Raw genomic sequence first — 26,543 nt, forward strand, 5'->3', positions numbered from 1 at the left:
CCTAGTGATGGTATAAGCAACGGAGGGTACAGCGGGGAAGTGTACCGGTGTATAGGCGGCGAAGGCAGTGCCAACAGAAAAGATCGGTATAAGACGCGAAACGTGTCCCAAGCCGCAAACAAGGGACTTATATTATTATTATTATTATTATTATTAATATAATATATAACGTATATATACGTATCGCAGCTCACATGTGACCGAAAATACGAGTTCGTACAACGAAAACATTGCTATACAATATAATTTATGTAATAATATGTATTACACGTCATGTTACTATATATTATGATATTATCGAAGTGTTAGAGGAGTACACTCAATAATATAATAAGAGGGTCGTCCAGAAAATAGAGTTACAACATTTTTTGAAAAAACTAAAAAATGAATCAATGTGGAGATATAATCTCGGCCGGTATATAGTTATTTTTATGCATAATGGCCGTGCAAATTCGTAGACGTGGCACAGCTTTTGTAACCACTAACCAGTGTCGAACAACTCACACTATACCTCTGTTTCCACCACTTTTCTACTAACAATATCTCTTTTATCTCTTTATCGTCAGAAAAATGTTATCCCCCTAAAAAACTTTTTGAGTTAGTGTGAAAAGGTCATAATCACTGAGCGCAAGTTCCGTTTCTTTCTACAAATTTTTCTGTTTGATTGAGATTTTAGAGACAATATATTAAAAAATACTGTAGAATCGTTCTCGTGGGTTACGCGTGTATGATTTGAACACACAATTTTTTTGCAATCGTTGTGGCCAGAATTTTCGAACATCGTTTTGATTGTTCATTTCGTGTTTTGTCAAATAATTTTTTATTTACGTTTTGCCCAATTCTATGTTGTTCGCGTCGTTGACCGTTTTTGACCTCGTAACATTCGAGCAGAAAATACAGTCGTAGATCGAACTGGAACGACCACTTTTTAGTGGGCACGGGGGAGGGGGGTTGAGCTATTGCCTTAACATGGACGACAATGCGGGTTGCCCATTTCGTATGAAAGTCGATTACTTATAATTTATCATGGTTAATAATAATTTGTTTTAGATTTTTGACGTTTTAGACGTTTAACTACGTTGTAGGGGATTTCGTTCGGACGACTTTTAAACGAAAAACGTTGTATCATCACATTGCATTATAAACAGGTGTACAAATAGGTCTGACAATTTTCGACCGAGTCGGTGGTGGCGGGCGGCGCGTATAACAGGTTAATTATTTCGTCGGTTTTCCGTCCGGCACACAATATTACACTTTCATTAGGCTCGGGGGCGCGATAAGGACGAGGGGCGATAAGGAGAAGAAGAGGAGGAGAAGAAGAAGAAGGAGAGAAGAAGAAGACGACGAAGAAGGTGGGCAAAGGCTGTCGACAAGGGTCGCGAGGGTCACGTGTACCGGCATGCGCGCCAACGACGGCGGCGGCGCATTATATTATATACGTAATATCATTATGCGCGTGCCTCTCGCAGTCGCCACGCAGGGCTCTGTCGGCGAACCGCCGCCGCCGTCCGGAGGAGCTTTTTCCCGACCGCCGTCCGACGACCACAGAACGTCGACACTCGCGTCCGCGCATCGCACCACAACGCACGTACTACTTCGTCTGTTCTGACCGACCGACGACCAAGTCTCCCGAGACCGAGGCCGATTTCACAAGTCACTACGTCCAACGCACTCGATCGCCGACTCGTTTTTTCCGATATCGACGATCGCATGTCACCGGCCAAATGTTTCACATCACATCGTGATCATCATCTCCGTCGGCGATCGCTCGCCGCTTTGGGTCACCTCTCTTGCACTTGCACCAGTTATAAACTGCACTTTCCACTCTCGACTACAGGTAATATTATAATTCACAGTGTTTATTATTATTAAATTAATATGCTAGTGCACATCCCTCTCATTTCCAATACGAAAAATGCCTTATTTCTTTTTTCCTCTTTTTAGACAGGTCCCTAAACCCATCGAGGAGGAATAATTTTCCGACCCGATCATTGAAAACAATTTTAATTTTAGCTTGAGCGCATGCAAAATAGTTGTGGAAAAATGTATGGGGCTCGAGGGAGATCGAATAGGATTCAGGAAATACTCGGTTTTTTCTCCGTATTGCAATTAAACAAGATATAAATTTAAACAAATATTTCGAAGTTTCAATATTTTCATGTACAATTTAAACAAAATGTTTGTACCTTATTATAAATTAAAATATTATACTTTGTGTTCATAATTATTGGTTTCTTTGTGTTATAGATTTCAAAATCACATACCTAGCCAATCTCATTATTAAATTGACAAGAATATTATAATTGCAAAAAAATATAAATCAACGGGGTCGACACCAGGTAAAATATTTTTATTCTTACGATTAATATAATATTATGTTTATTCGACTAGCGGGATTAAATACCTATATTATACAATTTAGTACATTACGTAAACTACTGAATACGACGGCTTAATATTATAAGATTTGAGCTTTATATTTTTATATGTTGAAGTAATGATAGCATATTTTATAGTGTTAATTATACATATTAAATTATTTAGTATTATCAGAAAAAAAGATTTTTAATTTTTATATAATATTTTATCATTTAGTATGAGTTATCGAAAATGACGTTTTATAAATAATGTTGCTACAATAGGTTCTACTTAAATTTGAATATTAAATTTGACGCAATCCGTGGTTATAGTGCGGATTTTAAATGTCAATACTTTATTCCGTTAAGAAGTTTGTTATTATTTATTTATACATTTTGTTGATATACGTTACAAATTTGCACAATTTTTCAACTCAATTGTGACTGTATAATACTATTGATAGGTAATCCATTATTTTTTTTTGTAATGTAATTGTATTTAGCTTATTTATTTCTAAGGGCTATTTTCGAATAAATAAAAAGTCTTTCATAAAAGGAAACAGGATTAAAATAGTAGAACTAAGTAATAAATAATAAAATATTTATTTTTTTTGCATAGTAAATAATCTAGAAACAAATTAGTTTAGCTTGTGTTTATTTATTTTAACCAAATAGAATTGAGGATTAAACTATTTATTTCATTGGCTTGCCATTTTAAACAAACATTTTATTACTCGTGTAATGCAACTATGTAAGCCACTGCATATTTTATTTTTGATAAAACTACTTTATGTAGATAATTGGAAACAGCTGAGGTTACAAATTACCGATTCAGACTTATAGGCTTGAAATGAAAAATGTCGACTATAAGTGGAACTTCAAGGACCTCTCTCTTTTATTTGCACGAACAGCAGCTACGAATGCGTACCTGTGGAGCTCAATTTGGCGACTGTTGCGTTTACACCCTTTATTGTAGTTAATGACTTTGTATACGAGTATAATATTAAAACTTGTGTTATAATAATAATAATATGTGTTTGACCGGAAGAGAATGATTGGGACTGTATGTTATATTTTTGTGTGGAATTAAGTAAAAAAAAAAAATAACAACACCAGTATTGGTAACATTAAATTAATTTCAATGTCAGATGCATATTATTATTGTTGTATGCACACAATCATACATCATATTGTGTTCATTTATATCATATATAATAATATACATACGTATGTATAAATGGGGTTTTCCTAATTTGATTGGGTCGTCGTTTTCGCGTATGTATACCGTGTGGTGAAGGTTTCTGAAATATAGAAAGGAAACGGCGTATACATATACGATGGAATGGTGATGGGCATAGTAGGAAAAAAGACTATCTGAAATAATCATATGAATAAAAGATGTTTGAGATAAAACATTTTCCCGGTGTAGAGGTTTTCCACCGGAGTTTCTTCCCCGGAAACGCATTGCACGAGAAAACATTTTCTATATATGATCGACATCATTGGGAAATCACTGTTTGTCTTTATTTTTTTATCTGTTTACACAAGGACTCACATTAAATATAATGATTCACAATAGGTCACTTGAAAAACTTAAATAACTGTGCGGTATAAAGTGTACAAACAATGATATATTATTATGTCAAAGTTTTATTTAGAAAAACAATCGTTTCCTCTTTTCCAAAAATCTAGCCGTGGCTGTAGCGCGTTTTTGCTTATTTTTTTTCACGGATCACTGCAAAGTATCGATGTTTGTGGTTTTTATTTTTACAGTAACCCGACGGTAAAGTTATGGTTTGTACAATTTTGTATATTCAGTCAAAACAGAATTTAATTATACAGGGTACATATAGCAGAACAAGCTGACAAATGTATCTAAGTAACTAACTAAGTAATAATAACTTTTGTTACAAACAACATTATATATATATATTTTTTAAATTTAATTACACAATATCTAAATGAGAAAAGAAATTGATAAGAATAAACTTGTGGAGTTATTGCATATTTGGTTGATTACATGTGTCAGGTTTTTCTGTTCGACGAATGTAGATTATATATGCGTATTCCGGCTACACGGCAGGCTCATACGCGTATATGAAGACATCAGTTGATGTGATTAACTTGAAACGAATTCGAAGTGAAGTTTAATTCTGATGTGTATTGACAAAAAATGTATTTTGTGTAAAATCTTATCATCATATTAGGATAGATATTTAAACTGTTAAATCGATGATATTTAATTGATCCATAACGGTTTAGACAGTTAATACAATTAAAATACAATAATTCTGTTAAATATTATCACGTAAAACCTATAAAAACTGTAAACCAATTATAAAAATATAATTTACTTTACAATGAACGGTTATAAGTTTAAAAAAAAAGTAGAAGAAAAAACTCTAGATAAATAATTAAAAAGTTTCAGTATATTATTAAATTGAATTAAAATAATTACTATTTTATTTTTAATTTTCTTAAATTAATTATCTTTTTATTTTACTGTAATTTAATAAAATTCATCTTTTCAAATATCGATTTAAATTAGATATAATACACATTATGTATAATCGTTCTAAATTAGTTTTTATTTCTAATCGTTTTTCCGCAGTAAAAAAAAAACCACTCTTGTTATAATATAAAGTGATCCAATTTTCTAGATTAAGTTTGCGAAATATGTTGGACGTGAGCTTCTGACCTTAACTTTAGAGGTTTTTGGGAACTTTTATGAAAGACTTGAAACATGAAAAAAAAAGAAGTCGACGTATAATTTAATTCTTTGTGAGTAGGTAGTCCTTTTGGTGGGATCCACTGGCTTTAATGCTTACTTAGCCGCTTCCGTTGTACTGCAGTACTTTATTAGGCATTATACAAGTTACAAAATACAAAGAATACTGTTTCTTGATATAAAACTGAAATAAATTTTTCATATGAAATAAGATTTGACAGGTTAAATATTCTGTTTGGGCAATACTTGGCTTATTAGTAATATGTTTGAATATTTGATGTTCCTGGTACAAGTTTTCTTGATTTAAAGTGTCATCGTCATGCATACGACCATTTTATCCACATTAACTTGAAATAATTTTTTTTATCTTGCACTGCATTCATCGTACAAAAATCCATAGTAGTTGTATTTCAAAAAAACTCCTTTCGTCCGGTTCGGAAATAATATAAAAATGATATTGTTAAAACTATAAGCTCTATCCCCGCAGTATGTAACATTCTTAAAAACCAAGACCATTTGCTTCGGCTTACGTTGACAGACCGTATTATTAGATTAAATATTATTACGTATTATGCCACATAATATTATGTGACATCTTGACACAAAGGGGTTGTTTATGTTCTCGGGGGAGATAATTTCTGTGGACTTTTGTCCAAAACTGAGCTCTATATTATATCCTATAGGCTACTGTACCTATATGACGTGGTTCAGTGGTTGTAAAGTGCATTAGTATTACCGTATACAGTATACACACATATTATACGATATCATGTTATCAATAAAACTATTGACATACGACATTTTAATTTTTATGTTATATTGTTAACACACTTTTTTTACTCAATAATTGGTAGAGAACGTTTTTATTTATACGATTTAAGTTGAATCTAGAAAGTGGTTAATTTTACGGTGTCATATTTACGGGTTTTCGAATAATATAACAATATTTTGATTGTAACGTGGGTATCATTTTTCTGACCAATAAAAAAATGTATACGCTCATGTACTAATGAATGAAAACATAATAAATTATATTAATTGAAAATTCATGTAAAATGTTTATTCAAAATTCAGAATGATAACGTTTTTAATATTAACACGTTTATTGTTTGTTCTATTTTTAGTACAGTTAAAATTGTTATCCATTTTAATTTTCGTGTAATAAACTATAATATTTGAAAGTCGATATTCGATAGACATGTTTAATATTATATTATTACGTTCAATACGTGTTGAGTATCGTAAACATTAAAAACGTTTCTACAAACATCGTAAACAAAAATGTCACACACTCGATGCTTGATCATTGTGTCCCATAATTATTACGTACGTACCTATACCTACTCAAAAATCAAATATTTTAAAATATATTATAACTGCGGTGAAGAGGATGTCTACATTATTTTAAAACGGTACCAACCTAGCTATGATTAATGATATCGGATGGATTTAAAGCCTTAAAAACTTATCTATACACAGTTGCTACATGTTTCTTGAGGGAAAACCTTATGGAAAGAAATACTACAATGCTTATTATTGTGTACCATTTCATTTATTTTTCATCCCTCGCTGTGATATAATTGCTGCAGTAGGTACAGACGTACAGTTTCTGTTTTATCCATCGATTTTGTCCTTTACACAAAGCACGTTTGTTAGTTTTATAAGTGGCTAATACCACGTAGAGTGTAATGACTTGAGAATTTATTAATTTATAATGTAGTGTATTGGCATAATGCATAGGGCTACACATTTATATAGATCCACAAAATCGCTTAGATTGATATGACTGAATAAAAACCACATTTGTGAGTCGTAGTGTACAAAAAAAGTTATATATTTTGTAAGTCATGCGAGATTTCTTAAGTAAAATAAGACAACGTAGACTGTAGAGTATAGTAATTTCGTACCTATTTTGATGTACAAATGCAGTTCGTGTAAGTATTGGGCAATGCATAAGTATTATAAAAGAGCTGTGCACCATCGATACTCGCAATCGGTTAGATAGATATGTCGGGATAAAACCACACTCGGGGGGGTAGTTGACAAAAAAAAAAAAATGTGTTTCACGAGCATACGAAATAATAATATATGTGTCGTTGGGAGAAATGTCGAATCCTATGAGTTTCACGTCATTTCATTGGCAAATATTGAGCGTACGGTGTGTGCGTAAGGCGTGCGTGGCACACCAAAGCCGGCGAGATTTTAAATTACACACGACGAGAAATAAAAATAAATACAATTTCTTTGACTGCGATACAATATTATAAAAGTGTGTGTTCTAAGTTTTTTTTATACCAGGTAGAGGTGCCTAGAGTGTTCGATCAAGTCTGAATGACGAATAAGTTTCTGAATGTTGCGGGTACTAGTGACACGACATTTACAGCGTCCAAATATACAGGGTGATTCACCAAGCATGATAACCTTCTTTTTTCTTCAATAATGTAGTTTATCAAAAATATTTTTGGAATTGTATAAATTAGACTTAACGACCATATTTTAAAATTATTGAGATTTTTGTATTATTTAAGGAGCATCCTGTGGAGATACAAACTTCTGTTTTCAAATGAGAAGCCCCCTTTCAACTGTAAATTATTCGGTGGATAATTTTTTTGGAAAATTTAACGTATCAAAATCAAAATTCATACTAGAAGTTTATGATTTAAAAATAAATATCCACTAAATATTTTATAGTAAAAGGGGGGTTCTCATTTAAAAAACAGAAATTCGTATCGTCAGGGGCTTAAGTAGTACATTCAAAATTCAGGAATTTCAAAAAATTGTCTTCGAGTATATTTAATTATTAAATAACTAGAATTCGAATAAATTAACAAAGGAAAAAAGAAATGGGGTTCAGCATATTTGGTGAATCATCCTGTATATTATATTAAACTATTAAAGCGTAGTTTTTTAACTGTTTTACTATTATTAATTTAAATATTTTTAGGAACTAAATTATTATGATTTTATTAACAAATATTATAATAATATTATTATAACCGTAACATAATTTGATTTTGATTTTGATTTTTGGTATGAGATGGGGCACTGTAATATATTGTCGCATTATCGTCATTAAAAAGCAAATCAAGTTAAAAAAAATACAATGATAAATTAATGTATTTAAAAACTATTTTGTCTTTATATACCGTTGTATCAATTAATGATTAAATTATGTATAAATGTCTTTAAATATTAGTATACGGGTAGGTATAATGTCTGCCATTCACCGGTCAACTTATATAGAATATGTTTAAGGACATTATTCAATCGTACGTATAATTTATCGAACTTAAACAACGACACAGTTTCTAAATTATTGTTTAACGTTCTATTTTCGCTCTAACGTATTAATTATTATCGTCCATTACCACCGTATGTACAAATATAATATAATCGTATTAAGTCGTCATTTGTCATGTACAAGAAATTGCGTTTAATCCGCAGAAAATCATTGTTATGCGTCATATTACAACCGGGCGCAGTTGTCTTTTGAAGTTTGATCATTTTCCGGAAAGAAATATTATAAAAAAATAATTTTATGTTATTTTACAGAGTGTGTGGACAATAGAAAATAATTGATTTTACACATCTACGTTATAACTAGATTTAACGAAGGTGGGTGTACTTCCGGTAGCTGCCCAGACCTGAGCTCACAGGTTGGTGCCAGAGTTAAGTGTAATATTGTTGACTTTTATCGGAAAAAACAGTTCCAAGCTCAGATTTGTGCGTAAAAAATAATAATATTTTTCTTAAAATACCGTTAAAAATAATAATATTGTCAGACGGTTATGAAATATATAAAATAGTTATTGCATGTATTTATTTGTGTGATGTGCCTACATAATTTAAGACGTCGGAGAACATAAATCTAAAAAAAAAAAATGAATTTATAAACAGAGAAAAATCTAAATATTTTGTTGTTGATATTTGTCCCCGGCATAAGAACAAAAGTGGACGAGAAAAATGTGTCAAATAAAATGCTCGGCTGATGTCTCAGACGTTTGGAATTCCAACCTGAATCACAATTAGTTAATTTGTTTTTTTTAGTACGCGAGAAAAACAATTCTTTCGACTGACGTGAAATTGTTTGTTTTTCAAATATAACTCACAGTGATTTAAATTATTTTCTTAATTTTTATGTAATTTTCAACATGTTTAACATTTTATTTTGACAGTTGTTTTTGTAAAAGCAAATGAACGCAAAAAATACAATTGGTGTAATTTAATTTTTAATATAAAACACATAATTTATTATTAACACTAATATTTAAATGACAAAATATGGAAATAACTCTATTTTTTTTTAAACTGTTATGACATAGCAAAGAACGTTTGTGTTGATAATAATATTTCTAGTTTAACTTCTAATAATTACCTATACTTACACTTTAAAAGCAATTCAACAAAAATATTATGGATTCTAAGTGATTTTATAAATTAAATTATCCGGGGCTTTGGTGGTAACTACTTGATATTATTTAAAAAAAAATTATGATTACACTAGGATTTAAAATGTTTTCTCACAATTTTTCATACGAGGTGACTTATAGTTTTCGTTTAGGCTCTAAATGGTATTATATTTCTGTGTTCCGTGACAAATGGAACGGGGATGTACATTTTTTAACCGAAACTTTTAACGTGTTTATCTACCTGGAATTTTAGTGGTATTTTTTTGAAGCGCGGCGAGCCGTATATTTTATACAAAGTAAAAAACAGAACAATGCGGAAACACGTCAAGTTGTTTTTTATTTTATTTTATTTCATTCGTCTTGGGCCTCAAAACTTTTCGTTTTCGAGGTTTATTAATGACTCCCGTCGGATGGCTCTGTGCGCCGGCGGCGGCGGATGTGTACACTTTTCGGTGCATCGTACATTATAATATAAAATCGTCGTTATTATTATCGTCGTCGTCGTCGTCGTCGTCGTATGACGAAACGTTGTGCGTAAGGGCATCCGATATACAATAAACGTGCAGCCAGATGATTTGGCTTTTCGAATATTAATATCTGAATTCCGACTCTAGACGAGCTCTTGTTTCCGGACTATAGGTATATACTGTACATAGTTCTCCGATCGCGACGAACGGGACACCCCGACGTCAAACGGCGAGTTTTCGCTTTTGTACGAATATACTTATTAATATTGTAAAATACTTCTTTTCTTCCCTTTCCTTTTCAATAGCAGTCGATAAAATAAAAAGGAACCCGACGACGTTGCAGCACACACTCTCGTATATAATATACAGTTCAAGTCACTCCTGCAGCCGTGAGTTTATTCGACTGACTTTTTTTTTCGAGCCCTCCTCCGCTGCAGGTCTTTTCGACTTATTCGGTCTCCTTTGTAGATAAACACGTGCGCGCGGCCGCCCATTGTTGTCGCGGGTTAAACGCTCAGTGATTTCTAAAACGGATTGCTGTTAAAAGTGCTTTATATATTATTATGTACGAGTACCGTATATATATATATTTATATTTATGTACTAACCTTTCGTCTCCAAGCGATTCACTTTCTCTCTCTCTCTCTCTCTCTCTCTCTCTCTCTCTCTCTCTCTCTTTCTCTGTCTCTCCTTTTCAACGCCTCGCGCATTCGATGAATAGATGAGAATACCGGGCAATTTGTTACCCCAACTGCCGCTGACACACGTCGTCGTCGTCGTCGTCGTCGCGATCGCTGATTTATCGTTTGATCTTGGCTGCAAACTGGCTGTACACACGACGATCGAGAACAAGACTCGATGGCGAGATATTATAATATAATATTAACGCTCTCGTTGTACGCGATAATAACAAAATAATAATAATAATAATATTATGACAACGACCGTACAGCGAGTTTGTGATTAAGTCCCATAATTCGTGTCTACTATAATAATATGAATTATCAGTATCAGACGTTTTGACACATTGATCTTTCGACGACTAGATTTCTAGTGATGGACAAAAGTCGGATCTTGTATAAGTACTGTACCTACGAAATCATCAAATAACCTCAAACTATATTATATACCTATCCCTACATTATTGTCGGGAATGTTTTCCGCCATTCACGAGTTCTAATTATTATAATTAATTATATTGCAACGATCGACAATGACTATTATCTAACCACGGCTTTTATATTAATAGTTTATTATCATTCCGGGTACTTTGATCATGACAACGAGTGTTTGGTCTGCTTTAACATAATATGTTAAGCATTGCTTAGCTGTGACTTTAAACGGATAATATACAATACACAATTCCGCACTATATAGCCTATATTCAGTATAATATCCAATAGTAATAATAGTGTATAATATGCTGGTTATACTTATCTCCCGTCTTTTATAGTTGAAATCAAGCAAAATGTTTAGAACAGGTTTCATTATTTGCACAGACAGAATATTCTATGAGGTTTTTTAATTAAGAAAAAGACGTCAGCATAATACAGAAACGCCGTTTTTGATTAAAATTTATAAATTATACACTTATTTTTAAACTACTTACTTTAGTACTTAATGACAAACTTGAAACAGTTGAAACTATTACACATTTATACCTATTATTCTTATATTATGATGTGCAGACTTAAAGACAAATCTCAATATTTATTTATTTAGAGTCAAGCAGATGATTATGGGCTTATATTATTTTTGGTTATAAGTTATAACTTATATAGTTATATCATTCTATTATTGTAATAATTTACAATATTCAAAATAAGAATTGATTACGATAAATTCATAATAAATTTCCGACATTGATTTAAAAATTAAGACAATAAAATTTACAATTTACTAGAAAAATTAAGAGAGACGTATAAATTAATTCACCACATATATATATATATATATATATATATATATATAAATAATATACCTATATTATATATTTATATTCTATTTTTTTACAATATTAATGTTATAGTTTGGTCGTGATATAATAATATATTAATATACAAAACTATTGAATCGAAACTTGCCGCCGTTCGAAATGTACCTGAATTGCATACCCAATGCGCCGTATAAAAATAAAGATAAACATAGAGAATACAATAGTCTATATAAATATATTATATTGATCGAACATCGAAGCAAGTCGTTGATTAGAAATTAGGATATCTATTTTTATTTTATTTTGTATATATCAAAGCCCGACGGTGATTTCACAAATTTTAATTATTGCATAAAGATATCAAATTTACATTGTATAATTTACTAATATTTTTATGTACGATACTATGGCAAACAGTAAGACATAAAGTCTTACAGGTTGGGTTCTAAATTCACGAGACGCATTATTCTCTGTTTACTATACAGGATCATTACATAAGTAATTTGTTGAACAAGTACTGGGTTGAAATGTATGCATAGTTCGTGACTCAATCTTGGGTACACGAAATGCAATTTTATTTAATATACGAGCAGCATCTATTTTGACATTAATGGCAGACTGTCATTGACGGCATTGATGAATCGTATGTCCAATACTTTCCTTCTGGTATCTAGGCTAGCTAAATTTAATGCCTTAGAAACCGGTGTGTGTCATGTGGTGGGTGGTCAATTTTCAAGTCATTAAGATATATTAAGATTATTTAGGATATTATGAAGTTCTTATCGATCCCAATTCTGATGGATATTTTATAATATTGTATGTCTAGGCCCATAATTCATAAACATAGAGTGATATTTATTTAATATTAACAATGATATGGAATAAACAATAATAATAAAAGACCCAATTCATCGCCCTACCCACTTTTTCATTAGCAAGAAGCATAATATGACGTTTGAGAGAGTAGTTAGGCTAGGAATAGATATCTAATGAATAGATAATTAGATGAGGAAAATAAAATAAAGTGTGTGTGGGGGGGGGGGGGTAGAATATCTAGTATGACAAGGTGCAACATTAAATTTAATTTGTGAATTGAGGGTAGAGGCCAATCAATTGAGTTAGATAAAAGTTTAGTAAGAAATGATACATTCACAATGTGTCTCTAATTAGGAATGCTGGTCAAATTTAAAACTTTAAGGATACAGCTTTAATCATGTGAAGGACAAGAGACCTCTGGAGATAAACTGCAGAAAATGATAATTTAAATAATACATAACTTGTATGTAATGCTTTTTATCATAATATATTCAACCGTTTATCAAACAAATTTAAATAATCATAAAAAAACAAATCCCCATTATTAAAAAAAAAATGTAATACTCCGTATTTTATTGTTTTATTGAAAATGTTTATAAGCATATATTTTAAATTACAGACTATAGGTATTTATAAGTACTTACCAATATACTATATTTGATGAGAAAAAAATCTACAAACATAAAGTAATTTATATTATTCCAAAGTAACTACAATTACCTACCAGTATTTTAAATTAGATATGTATTAAAAACAATACTATTATTATATATTTAAGTTGAAAAATGTATTGTCTTGGGTATTGTGAATAATAATTTTTCGATTAACTTCCATTAAATTGAATCCAACTTGTACAATAATATTACATGTATGAACTTAAGTCTGTTTGTTGTAGACATAATCAATATACTATAAAATACAGTATTCACCAATAATTGGTATTTTGGATTCTGAGCGGAGCGATGAATGTATTGATTTTACAATGATGTGTGTTTCCAACTTTATTTTTTTTTTTTTGTGTCTGTCATCACGGTTTCTTGCAGTAAAAGTGCTTTGATTTTCTTGAACAGCAATTTTTTTTGGCAGGAAAGTGAATCTAGTTAGTGCATTCGGGAGGTCAAAATTTAAAATTTCCAATAGTTTTCAAAAGCAACAGGAAAAACAAACAAAAGAAATTGAGGAAAAACCACAATTTTTAAGCAAAACCAGTTTTCAAAAAAATCGATTTTGGTTTTTAGTGTAATTCCAATAAAAATGACCGTAGATTCATGAAATTTTCACTGAATATTTGTGTTAGAATTTTCTATACACTTTAAAATTTTCAAAATATTTTATATGTATATGCAATTTTGAATTATTATTTGTTTTTTTAAAACTTAATTCGATATAAAAATGTTTGCTCGGTCAAAAAAACTTACAAATGTTATCCAAGGTTCCTTGCAAGTTGTTGTTGATGGAAATTAAAAAAAAAAAGTTGAGCGTAAATCCACGGTAATTTTTTATGAGAGTTTAAACTTAGAATTTTGACAAAATTCGTAAAAAATCACGAAAATTAGCAAATCATATTTAGTTGGATAGAAATTCATAAAAAAATTTCTATTTATATCTAAAGATTTATGTAGAATCACCCAGAATCGTCGTTCGTATACAACGAGTCCTCCATCCCTTACATTTTTGTTGATATTTTTAAATATTTAAAAATAACAATATTGACATAATAACTCTACGATTATATTATTTTTATAGTCATTCATTTATAGTATTATTCACTGTATAACTAGTCGCCATAGTACAACTGATCATTGAAACCTCTGTCTAGAGAGTCCACAGTGTGGGCACAGGGTTCACAATAACATTATAAACGTAAAAATATATTTCTTATTCTAGTTGAAATAAATCAGATGTCAAGCGTAAAAATATTATTAATGCATTGGTAATCGCCTATACCAGCGTTTCTTAAACTGTGTTCCGTGGAACCCCAGGGTTCCGGGGAGGTCACTTCAGGGTTCCCCGAAACTTGTGGTTTTTATTCAAAATTTTAAATTTTGGCACATAATTATAACTTTTATTGCAAACATTTCTTACATAAAATGACGCATTGAAAGTATTGAAACAATGTAGTGGTTCTAATTGTCGAGCTGTAATAATTTATTGCTGAGAGCTCAATAAAAAACAGCTAAAAAAAGTTGGGGGTCCACGGTGAAAGTGCACATAAAAAAGGGTTCCACGGATAAAAAAGTTTAAGAAACGCTGGCCTATACCAATGTTAAATTGTACATCACTCCAACTTGTACAAAATTGAGTCGAATTCTCATATAATATAATACATATTGTTACCGGCTAATATAGCAGTATTAAAGGTTAATGTACGTGCAGTATTAACTATTTTACAATATAATATTATTATGAGTATACCACTGAAATATTTGCTAAATTTCCAAAAGATTTATCTTAGTTATTAGTCAAATATATAATATAATACCCCCGAAAATCGCTGACTGGGTTTAGCCTTTTCCTATTGAAACCATAAATAACAAGAGTGTACCGAATAACTATAGGGCGGTCGGTGTATAGCGTGTTTATTGTTTCATTCTGTGTATAGTTTTTCACCATGTCAAAAGTTTACGCACCGACTTTATGATGTAAAAGGGTAGGGTCACTAAACATTTCGATCATAGTTAGGATCATCCGAACCGTATACGGACGATAAACAGACGGAGCAAAAGTTCCAGATAAAGTATCTATGCGTCATGTCAAACATTATTAATACTGCGAACTCACCAAATTATTTTTCATAAAGCGAAAAAGCGTAAAAAAAAAAAATATATATTTAACAGCAGTCTCAAGTTTTTGAAATAAAAATAGTGTGTTCGGAGCTGTACACCCTCCGTCTTGAACGACGGGCCAGAATGCAAATTAAAAGGACATCTTCATTGTTTGAAATTTCAAATATTCGTATTAGGACCCAAACTATTACAGAAGCAGACAACTTTATACACTAATGTTTGGGGCGGGAAAAGGGGGCTGTGTATTATATGTATATATATATAATATGTGAATATTGTGTTCGGAAGGGTATCGCGTAATCTACCCCTCCGCTAAGTTGATAACCCATTTCGTGACCTAAGAGTACGAGTCTCGTCAAATTGATTTTCCCGAACATCCTTTTTTTTTAATTCTTGGAAGTATTATATTAAAATTCAAATTATACAAATTTCGAATTCTATATATAATACCGCGGTGGTTGATGTTATCGCGCATGCTTACGGAAATAATTACATTTTAAATTGTTTGTGTAATTATTTTGACATTATATTTTTAATTAATGATATTAACATAATATTTTGCTGAAAATTCGAAAACTAAAGTTCTGTTTCTGTGAGTACTTATTTGAAATAAATAGTTTGACTTTTAAATTAAAAAAAATTTAATTTATCTCTGTGTTCACAACTGATTCATTGGCATCTGTTTTTTATCATTTTTTCATTTTTTTCTTTTTTTTTTTTTTTGGTGAATCCAATTGAAGGAGTGCAATTGCTACGAATAACTGACATTTTGGACGGCACGGTAACTGACGAATGAGCATTCATTATTTTTTTTTTTTTTTTGGTTGAGTTTTTACTTCACCGTCATAATTTTATGTTATTACCATAAACGTTGTTTGGCGATTAATTCTGAAATCGTATATGGTACGTACAATATGCGAACAGCATCGTATTCGATATTCTTCTCAGTTTTCTAGTCACGCTCGGGCTTATAAATTGTTGGCGTACACTGCTCGCATAACCTAATAATATAATAAACAACACGTCGTACACACAATATAATAATATTGTAATAATATTATGCAGAATATCACTTGTTTTCCTCGATAAAGAACCGATGCAGTCCGTTGTATACACTCATACATATTATTATGGTACACCGAATTTAAATTTGACGTCTTTGCAAAACGCTAATAATTCATTATTCGAAGTTTCAGCCGCACATATTTTGAATAATTTTACTATAGGTGGAAAATTAACGAAACATATTATATATTCATGAGCCATTACGATACATATGTAGCCATATATACGCTTCTTATTGAAAAGCCAAAAACCAGTTTACTACGTGCTGCAGTTAAAAATTTAAATACTATTATTTTTTACGATGCAATTAATATTACATCAAATCGGTATATATTTTACAATTTACTTGATTATTTTTGTCGGACTTTTTGATGGACGTAGAACGCATAGTATGCTATATTTAAAAAAATTGTTATTTTCATTTTATACAAACAAGTTTTAGTATATTTCTTTTTAAAATAACTTCTTTTATAACTTTGCAGCATATTTGTGATAATAATATATAAGTACATTTTCAATACGATGCAATATGATTATACATACACGCGATGCTACAAAAAAAAAATGAAAATGCATTCGATTAAAGTGGACAGGAAAATATATGAATTCGATATTTTTTATTGGGTATGTACTTGAAATAAAACAGATATGCATGCAACTGAACTGTAAATTCAAGTAAGCCACGTTAATCAGGTTTATCGCTTTTTTTACTCAAATCATTAACTATTGAATTATTCTTGCAGTGATGATTTGATGGTCAAAAACAAACACTGAATCACCGTGATGCGCGAATCATTATAATATTTAATACAAATATACGATAATGCTCACAACTCTCGTCTACTCGCTGTGAACTTGTTCGAAAACATGGACACGATTTTAATTTGAAAAATTGCATACTGGTGTCTTGCGATTTTATTCGCTTTCGTTTACATTTTTAGGAATATTATATTTTCCTTTTTTTCGTTCACCTATATATAATACAAATTCATCTTACGTTCCGCAGCAAGTAAAACCTTTTTATTATTCATAGCAAAAATCGTCGTGTCCGCTAATTGAGACGCCGGATTCGTCTTCTTCTTGAACAGGGGGGGGGGAGGAGATCGGACGGCTAATTGAACCGCGGGTTGATCTTCAGACACCCGTTCTCTCCTCGGTGACAGACGAGTGCGCAGTAATAACTATATTATACGATTATTAACGGTTGTATACTGCAGGACGATAATTATTCGACTTCAAAAAAGTGAAAAATGCCAGAGATATCTTAGTTCGATTTCTTCGAAAGCCTTATACGACTACATATTATGTTATCATTGTGACACGAATTATTGACCACCCTGTATGATATTCATTATACTCATTGGACCTATATTTTTAATACAAAACGTCGCGCGCACGAACCCAGTGGTTTCTCGTCTTGCTCCTGCTTCTAGCTACACCGCAACGGAAGGGGGGGGGGGGGCGAGAGTATTGTTTGTACGCGAAACGACAAACCCAATTCATTAATTCGGTAACCGAATACACCGAGTTATAAACGTCGGCCGGCGGCGAAGGGTTATCATAACACGATCCCAGCGGGGGAGGGTAGGGCAGAGTTGAAAAAACTCGTAATGTATATCGGCGTGGGTCGGCGGAGACGAAATAGCAGTTGTATTTTATATTATATAGGTATATTTATATATTGTAGCCGACTTTGCGGGACGGAGAGGAGACGGCGGGAGAGAAAGCTATTTGTGCGACGTCTATTACAACGCAAATTGGAATCCGATGACTTATGACGGACGATGTTTGCGGTAAGGGCGTTGGCCTTGTTTCGGCGACAGCGGCGGTGTTGACGACTGTCGCGGGGCGGGTGTAGGTAAAGTATACATAATAATATTAATAATAATAACACGTATACCGGGTGAGTGAGGTGACAGTGTGTTTGTGCGAGAGGGCAAGAGCGAGTGAGAGGGAACGACGGAGGGAGGGTTGCAGAAGGGAAAGAGAGACCCCGCCGAACACACGACCGAGGGGGGTGCGGCGATATAACATGTAGCGGAGAGGGGGTTGTGGCGTCTGTTTCTAATCAACCGACGACTATATTATACGGTGGCGCGGGTGGGCGTCGACCGGGCGCCGTTGCCGCCGTCGAATATTGTCACAGCGAATTTATAGAGGCCCTAAGTAGTATTATATACACATACAGTATATTATGTACGTGACGATATTAATATAATACGATGTGCGCTCAGAAAGTCTATTCGCCTTATCCTAAGGATTTTTACCCCATTGCGCAAATCATAGGACATTGTAGATATCTGATGCCGCCGCTTTATATACTCCTAAGAGTGATGTATACTACAGAAGCGATGCCTTGAGATCGACGAGTGTGTTAGTAATTTTCATACTTGACGTTATTTTAATAAATATAATATATCCGCAGGATGTAGTGGTATGACCCGCGAAGGCGTATTGGAATTGAAAAGGATAAAATATTATAAATTACTATTTTATTCTAATCATCCGTATCCGTTAAGCCAGAAATAAACTCAAACACAGGATCAATTTGGAAAAATGTTCAATCGCCATTATACTTAATTCTACACTGTGTGAACATTTTTTCCGCTCAATTGGGGTATTTTTCAATTTTTAAATCTAAATCTTATTTTACATTTCAAAAATTGATGAAAAACATTTTCATTAAATTTCCAAAGTCTTTAAAAAAATCATCGTCACGTGGCGTAGGTGGTGTGAGACCAGGTCTGACGGATCGTTAAATTACAGAGATCGATCGGCCTTAGTAACAAGAAGAAAGCATACAGGTAAAATTGAAAAAAAAATGATTCGATAAAAAATTGTTCCCAGTTCATGATTGTATTTCCACTACTATAGTATTGAACTTTGATGGTTTAGTGCGCACACACACACACACACACACATTCTTATGTGAGACATTTTAATCGAATGCATTTATTTTAGTAGCACTTATATAATATTATTCATAACATAATAGATGTGAACAGTACCCATCATACTGAATATTGCACATATGTATAGGTAGTTGTAAAAATATAGGAGAAAGAACTTATTGGAAAAAAATAAAACAACGATCGAATCGATGGTACTCACTACGGTGCATTATATTATAATCTCAGAATATAGTTTTGTTGATCTTGCGAATCCTGCAGGCACGTCCTGGCTTGTATATGTACCCTCACAGTGGTCCTATTTCGCTTTTGATAGGTATTATATAATAATATATATCGCTTGCGTACAACATATTATTATGACTATGTGGAAGAGTCCATCTCCTCTGTGTCTCGGCATATCGTGTACGGCTGTCACCGTGCATAATATGATATAATAATATATTAGTCCATAAACGTGTCCTTAAGACGATTATTAATTATAGACGTCCCGGAATTTCGCTGATAACATTGTAAAGTATTTCGATAGAATTCAATATTTTGAAACATATCGCTTATCTAAACTTCAAAATATACTTTAGTGCTTAGATAGTTAGATGACTAGGTAATTAACAACACGTTTGAAATTCGATTTTCACAAGTATCAAAATACCTAATCAGAAAAATAGTTTCATCCGGAACACCATACAATCCAAACAATGTTCCTATAAAAAAGTGGCAGTGTCATATTATTGTTATCGAAGAATAAAAAACTCAAAAAAACGATAACGATAAAAAATAAAGCAAGAAATACAATAATTTTATCAAACATCCTATTATGACTTAGGCAAATGTATTTTCAAAAACATTAATGCAGTCGGTATCATCTATAATGACGCCGGTTATAACGATGACATATTATGGGGTATAACAAAGTAAATTTCAAGGTCCCGGCAAAATTCCGTTTACTCATATTATGTACGAAATCAAATTTTGTTATACCGACGTATTTTATACGGTCCCTTGTCGTCGTACAAAGATCGCGGAGCACGCGCATTTCGTTTAAGGACATTCTATAATACATAATAATATGATATTGGTAGTTTTAAATATTATTAAATAACTTTTGTCCCGAATACAACAGACTACTGGTATTGACTATGTATATATCGAGGAGACAGAACCTGCAGGGTTGAGTATTTACCGTTGTGTTCATGTTTGAAGAGCAATAATCCCCTCAACTGATGTCGCCATGTTGGTCTATCATATATCTTCGTATAATATATATTATATTTGTTTACTTCACTTGTCAAGTCTCGATGGCAATAAAACTAACATATTAATATGATGTTATATATACTAAGTATATATTATATCGTGACCGTCGACTGTTCGTCGTCGTCGTCGTCGTCATCGTCATCGTCGTTTGATTGATATATTATAATGTGTACAGCTGCAGTATAATGAAGTCGTAATTTCGAGAATGTCAATATTTGAGTTCGAGCACGATAAATAAATATCACAATTTAAACTGAAACCTCCCTCCCCCTAAAAAAAACTAGTTCGGATCTTAAATAACTTTTTTCTGGAATCCTGCGACGTGTGACGAATGCGAGATTTCGATATTTATTGTTCTCCTTAGCTGTGTAAGGTTTTATTGAGAATCCGCAAAAATGATTTTTACCAATATAATAAAGCGCCCGACTCGCAAGATATCGAGATGATGTATGTTACACGAGGTTATGAGTATGAAATATTTTGAACTTGAAACTTTCATCCTTCTTGAAATATTCCAATAAAATATTGAAAAATGTATGGTACAGTGATCATCAATATTGAACTCCCGATCACGATGTAGAAAGGATATATTTGTATTCATAAGGTAGATTATTATGCAATTTATGTAATGTACGATGCAAACAATATTTCTATAACATTTTCTACTTATCATTTAACTAAGTAGAAGTGTTAACTGTGCTTCCTAAATTTTAAAACTCTAATACTACAATATAATAATGTGTCCATCATAAAAATGAACTCATGACTTTGCGATAGAATTAATAAGCACAGGCCCACAGGAAAATAGAGTTAAAGTGGCATTGCGTTAGAGTAATTTAAAGTCGATAAAAAAAACATATTTAAATATTAATACAATTATTATGCCTTTATCCACTAAATTATGGTATTTTTGGGGTGATGTTTTATTATTTTTAGTATAATTCAATAGCACTTCAATTTAAATACTGTTATCAGCCTACAATCGGACATTGGACAGGGTTAATTTAGGGATGAATGGGTGAAAATTCGTGGCCGATTCTCGGGGATTAATCGTCCGTATGTAGATATACCATAAATATAAACCTAATTTCACCGTAAATAATTTAATTCGCGTTCGTTTGTCGAAGATCTCAATAATATGATTATTATTTACCATTGCTTACTCATCCAGTTCATCTTGGTACTTCGTTATGGTCTAAAAAAATTGTGGTCCGAAAACTATATATTTTTAAAATATAAATAAGTACACAGGTTTTGGACTAGTGTTTTTTTTTTAAATTCGTAACGGTTTCAGAGTGCCAAGAAGAACTAGACGGGCTATAGCCAACAAGTCTTTTTTCCTATACTCAAAATCAAAACACACATTTTAACTGTAAAATCATTATTATTTATAATTTACCTATTTAAATAAAAAAATATACCGACTGAAACTACAGACGTATGTACAATTAATCAATTTTAAATTATTGTATTCTTATTATCATGAATTATTGTTTATGCTATGAATACGTTGCATCGAGATAGGTATGTCTGTGAACATTTAAAACAAATGTCACGTCTTGCAAATTGTACACGAAAATGCCGACAAAATTTTGAATTCATCAGTTCAAATGCAGTAGCCCCAGAATTATTCTGCTTATTTTTCAACTTCATGAGTAATGGGAATCAAGTTTTATATTTTGGGCCTCAATTTTATTTAAACTAAAATTTCAAAAATTATTTTAAAGCAATATCAGATACACAGGATATAAACTAAAATGTAAGTAATATTAAAATATTGTAGATAAACATAATTACGTGTTTCAATTTTTCAAAGCTATTCGTCATAATTGTCTATTAATCGATATAATTTAATAACCTGAAATATTGTTTTGGTTGATACCAAACTATAATATGCGGCAATAATTTTCTTATTTATATTTAACTACAATATTGTAAAGTTATATTATACAATTATTACAATAATATTGAGTGGAATCTGCATTGTTATTTTTTTTTTTATTAACGTGGTTAATGAATTAGTTTTAAATTCAGTTTAATATAATATATACCTAATATATTATAGTTTAAAATATTCCCATCAATTATTATTCCTACGCCTAAATATACAAATATTAAACTTGAACTAGAGTGAACCTTTAGAATAATCTAGGAACTATTTTAAAGTCTCGAATTGAAATTGTTGACATGTTTTAATAATTTTGTTACGTCATACAAAACTAACATTTATAACAAAAAATTACACAATGAAATCACAAACATCCGGTTCTATATTCTACTCGACCTCGACATGTACCAATAATACCGCGGTTCAGCGAAAAACAACATTTTCTCTTTTGTTCTCGCGGCCTTACGTGTGCTCTATTTACAAAATATGTCAAAATAATACTTAGTCGGTAGATCTTTCGAGTTGTTTCGTTCATTTTTCAGTTCTTTGGTATTTACAGGTGGTCGTACAAGGTACATGTACGGTTTTCCTAAACACGAGTTGATCATTTTACCGTGAAAACGTATCACGAATAAAAACGGAGATAACTGATAGTATGCCGTACTTAATTTTATTTATTATAATATGTTTTCTCGTTCCAGGCAAACATTTTGGGCGAGTTTCGAACAAATTATACTTCGCGAGCCGTGGCGTTTGTGTTGTTTGACCGTTTTAAAAGTATCACTTGCACTGTATAAAATATACATAGTATCTTAATAAATTATAAAATATATACGACCAGCTTGTGTTCTAAAAACAATTACGCTTGAGACAACCGGATTATAAAGTCGACAAATTAAACCAGAGTTAAATTACATTAAGTCCTCTTTAGTAAGAAATTTGCACAATCCGGAGAAGCTGCAGTTTCGCACTTTTGATAACTTTTCCTCTCCCGCCGCCGTCGCCGCCGCCGTCGTCGTCTTGTAATTGAAGCTTTTTTGTATTTTCTTTTTCTTCCCGTAAACAATTTCTCACCGTGTATAATACTGCTACTGCAGTTTCAGACAAGTTCCCTCTCCTGCATGTACTTCACCATAGCGCATCCTGTTCGGTCTTCACCTTTCCACGCCCCTGCAGCTCACTCGAGTGTAGTATATCATAAACACTAACGGGGGGGTTTGGAGACGTAAAATATTACTGTTTTTGTCACCTTCCGAAACGTTAACACGATAAAAAAAAAATTTAAAAAAAAAATGACCGTCTCGCATAGGATCTGTTTACCCCAACCTAACCAAAGGCACACACGCACACACTCCGGAAAGCCTAATTACACGTATACGCTGTGTACCTACACATCTCACACGCCTATTTATGATAAGTATGTATGATAATATACATGTATATCTGTTGTGCGGTGTTATTGTACACGTAGGTATATATTATTATTATTGCACAACACAAAGGCGCTTATAATACAGCCGTACTTATGTCCTTGTTAAAATCGCTTTGAACTCGAAGCGCGCCTCCGCCAATACCCCGTTTTACCCCTCGTATCGCCAGCACGCCTCCCACCCACGACTACCCCCGGCCGCCACAATATTGCGAGTTAATTAAGATTCTATTCACGGTTAATTGGAGGGGGTGATTTCCGAGTATTCCGGCGCCACCATTTTGCCGCCCCGCAGTCTCCCCGCGCTCACCGCCCATATACCGCTTCCCTGAGCACCGATTGCGGTATGGATATTATTATGATTATTATTATTATTATTATTATTCAGCGTGACGACGACGGCACACACTCGCGCTTTTGTCGTTCACCGCGGGCAGGAATCCGTGAACGGTTTTTATTTTTATTTTCACGACGATATCATCCCTCGATAACCAAACCCACCCACGGCACTGGTATACAATTCGCTATTTTATATACTCACCCATTCAGCGGTCCCGCCGCCGCCGCGGTCGAAACGTTTTAAACGCTTCTATGGGTGCCGCGCTGTAGCTGTCGCAACCCCCCCCCCCCACACGCAGTGGCGGTAGCTATCAATGCAAGTTTTCAGAAGTCAATAATATTATATAGCGATACGTGCGTTTTATATGAGTATATACCATCATAGATTATACAATACACGGGGTAAAATAACTCTAACGTATTTACGTATACTTTTGCCTGGAGTCCTAGGGGATGACGAGGGTTGTACTGACTAATATACTGCACATCACACATTAAAAAAATAAAAATAATACTCAGAACACGAGATCCACAATACAAACGCGTCTTTAATGTACGCATCGATCTAATGTCGTCTATTTGCACTTTTTCTCTGGTGTATTTCACAAATGGCAAATTGAAAATCACACAAGCGTTTACAAAAAAAAAAAGATTTATGTGATTTTTGAACATGTAGTACCTACGTATATTTTAAAATAATAATTATTATTACGTATTGTTAAATATTCTCGACTGTCTACCTGCCCACCGACTAAAGTCTAAAATCATTTCAGTGCCCGACGTATGTTAGCACCATAATATGGTTAGGTTACTAATATTATACTAAATATTATATTGTATGGTCAAGCTGTTACTTGAGGTTTACCATCGATGTTTTAAGTGAAGGAATTTGTCATTAAAAAACTCTGAATATAGGTGCGTACTATAATATTGAAACGTTGTCTGTTTTATTTTTAAAAAGCACTTTTGATTATTTTATTCGAGATTAAAATATCCTCTTAGACACTCACATACTTTTTCTAAGTTATACAGGTAATGTATTATGTACTAGTTTTTTTGGGAAATTTACAGGAGAGTATAGTAAAGTTTAAATTGAGTTTCATCTTAATGGGTCGTCAACTCAATCAACAAAGTGCGGCTTAGGTTTATATATTACGAGCAAAAATGAGAATTAGAGCATACCTTTGATCAAAGTTTTGTTTGAATGAATTAACAAAACTTTTTCCTGTGCACATTTAAAAATTAAGTTTTCTCGTATGATGGCTATGTAGACTTCAAATGATTAGAATTAAACGAATATCTTATCATAGTTTTCAGATCAAAAGAAAATATTCCCTTCAAACTTTTTCAAGCTAAGATGCTATAAGATATTATGTACCTCTGATACCACTCATGTTTTAATTAAATAACACGTGTGAAATTCCTTCTAGTAATACTGTGAAATTATTTTTCCATTATATTGTAGTGCCAGATTACAATATTTTAAAACCATAATCACGCAACAGTTGCATGGCCAGTTGTAGATGTGTACCTACTTAGTTCTACCGTAGGCGATGGTACCCACCAAATGTGTGGGTTAAATTTATACTCTGTTGTATGATTTGAGTCATATATTTATTATACGACATCAAGTATAACGTAAATTATATTTTGTCACATAAATAACGATAGGTAGTATTACTGTCATACTTATTTTAATCACGTTTGTTCATACATTGTTTCTTTTATCATTCGAGTGCGAAACGCAACTGTTTTTATAGGATATAATAACGATTAAAATAAAATTAATGAACAAAAGTAATATGCATCTGCCTATGTCAGTAAAAAAGATTTTTGGTATTAATAAATGTATTTTGTTAACAATACGTATTTTATTTTAAAACTGCTATGTATAATTCGAATTTTATGATTTTAAGATGACGACGAGAAACATCACAATTCTTCAGGTGGACAGGATTCCACAGCGCACCTTCGTAGACTAACTTGGTTGGCCCCGCGTATTCTTGGGACATAACACATATTTAAGACTGTTATTGCTTGAGAATACACGTAGTTGACAAGTTTAAACTTATTGTGCTGCATCGACAATAATCTTACTTTTTGTGTAGAATAATGTAATATAGTTTTTATTTTTTAGAATTAAGTGTAACATCTCAA

General features: G+C 32.3%; 1 long non-coding RNA gene across 1 annotated transcript; it reads left to right on the forward strand.

The window, feature by feature from the left end:
- Positions 1–1,514: 1,514 nt before the first annotated feature.
- Positions 1,515–26,543, forward strand: LOC111030729. Its single transcript, XR_002604128.1, has 3 exons — positions 1,515–1,837; positions 2,248–2,339; positions 26,303–26,543. It is a non-coding gene; the product is annotated as an uncharacterized LOC111030729 (long non-coding RNA).

Source organism: Myzus persicae, unplaced genomic scaffold, assembly GCF_001856785.1.
Source record: "Myzus persicae strain clone G006 unplaced genomic scaffold, MPER_G0061.0, whole genome shotgun sequence".
Taxonomy (NCBI): Eukaryota; Metazoa; Arthropoda; class Insecta; order Hemiptera; family Aphididae; genus Myzus; species Myzus persicae.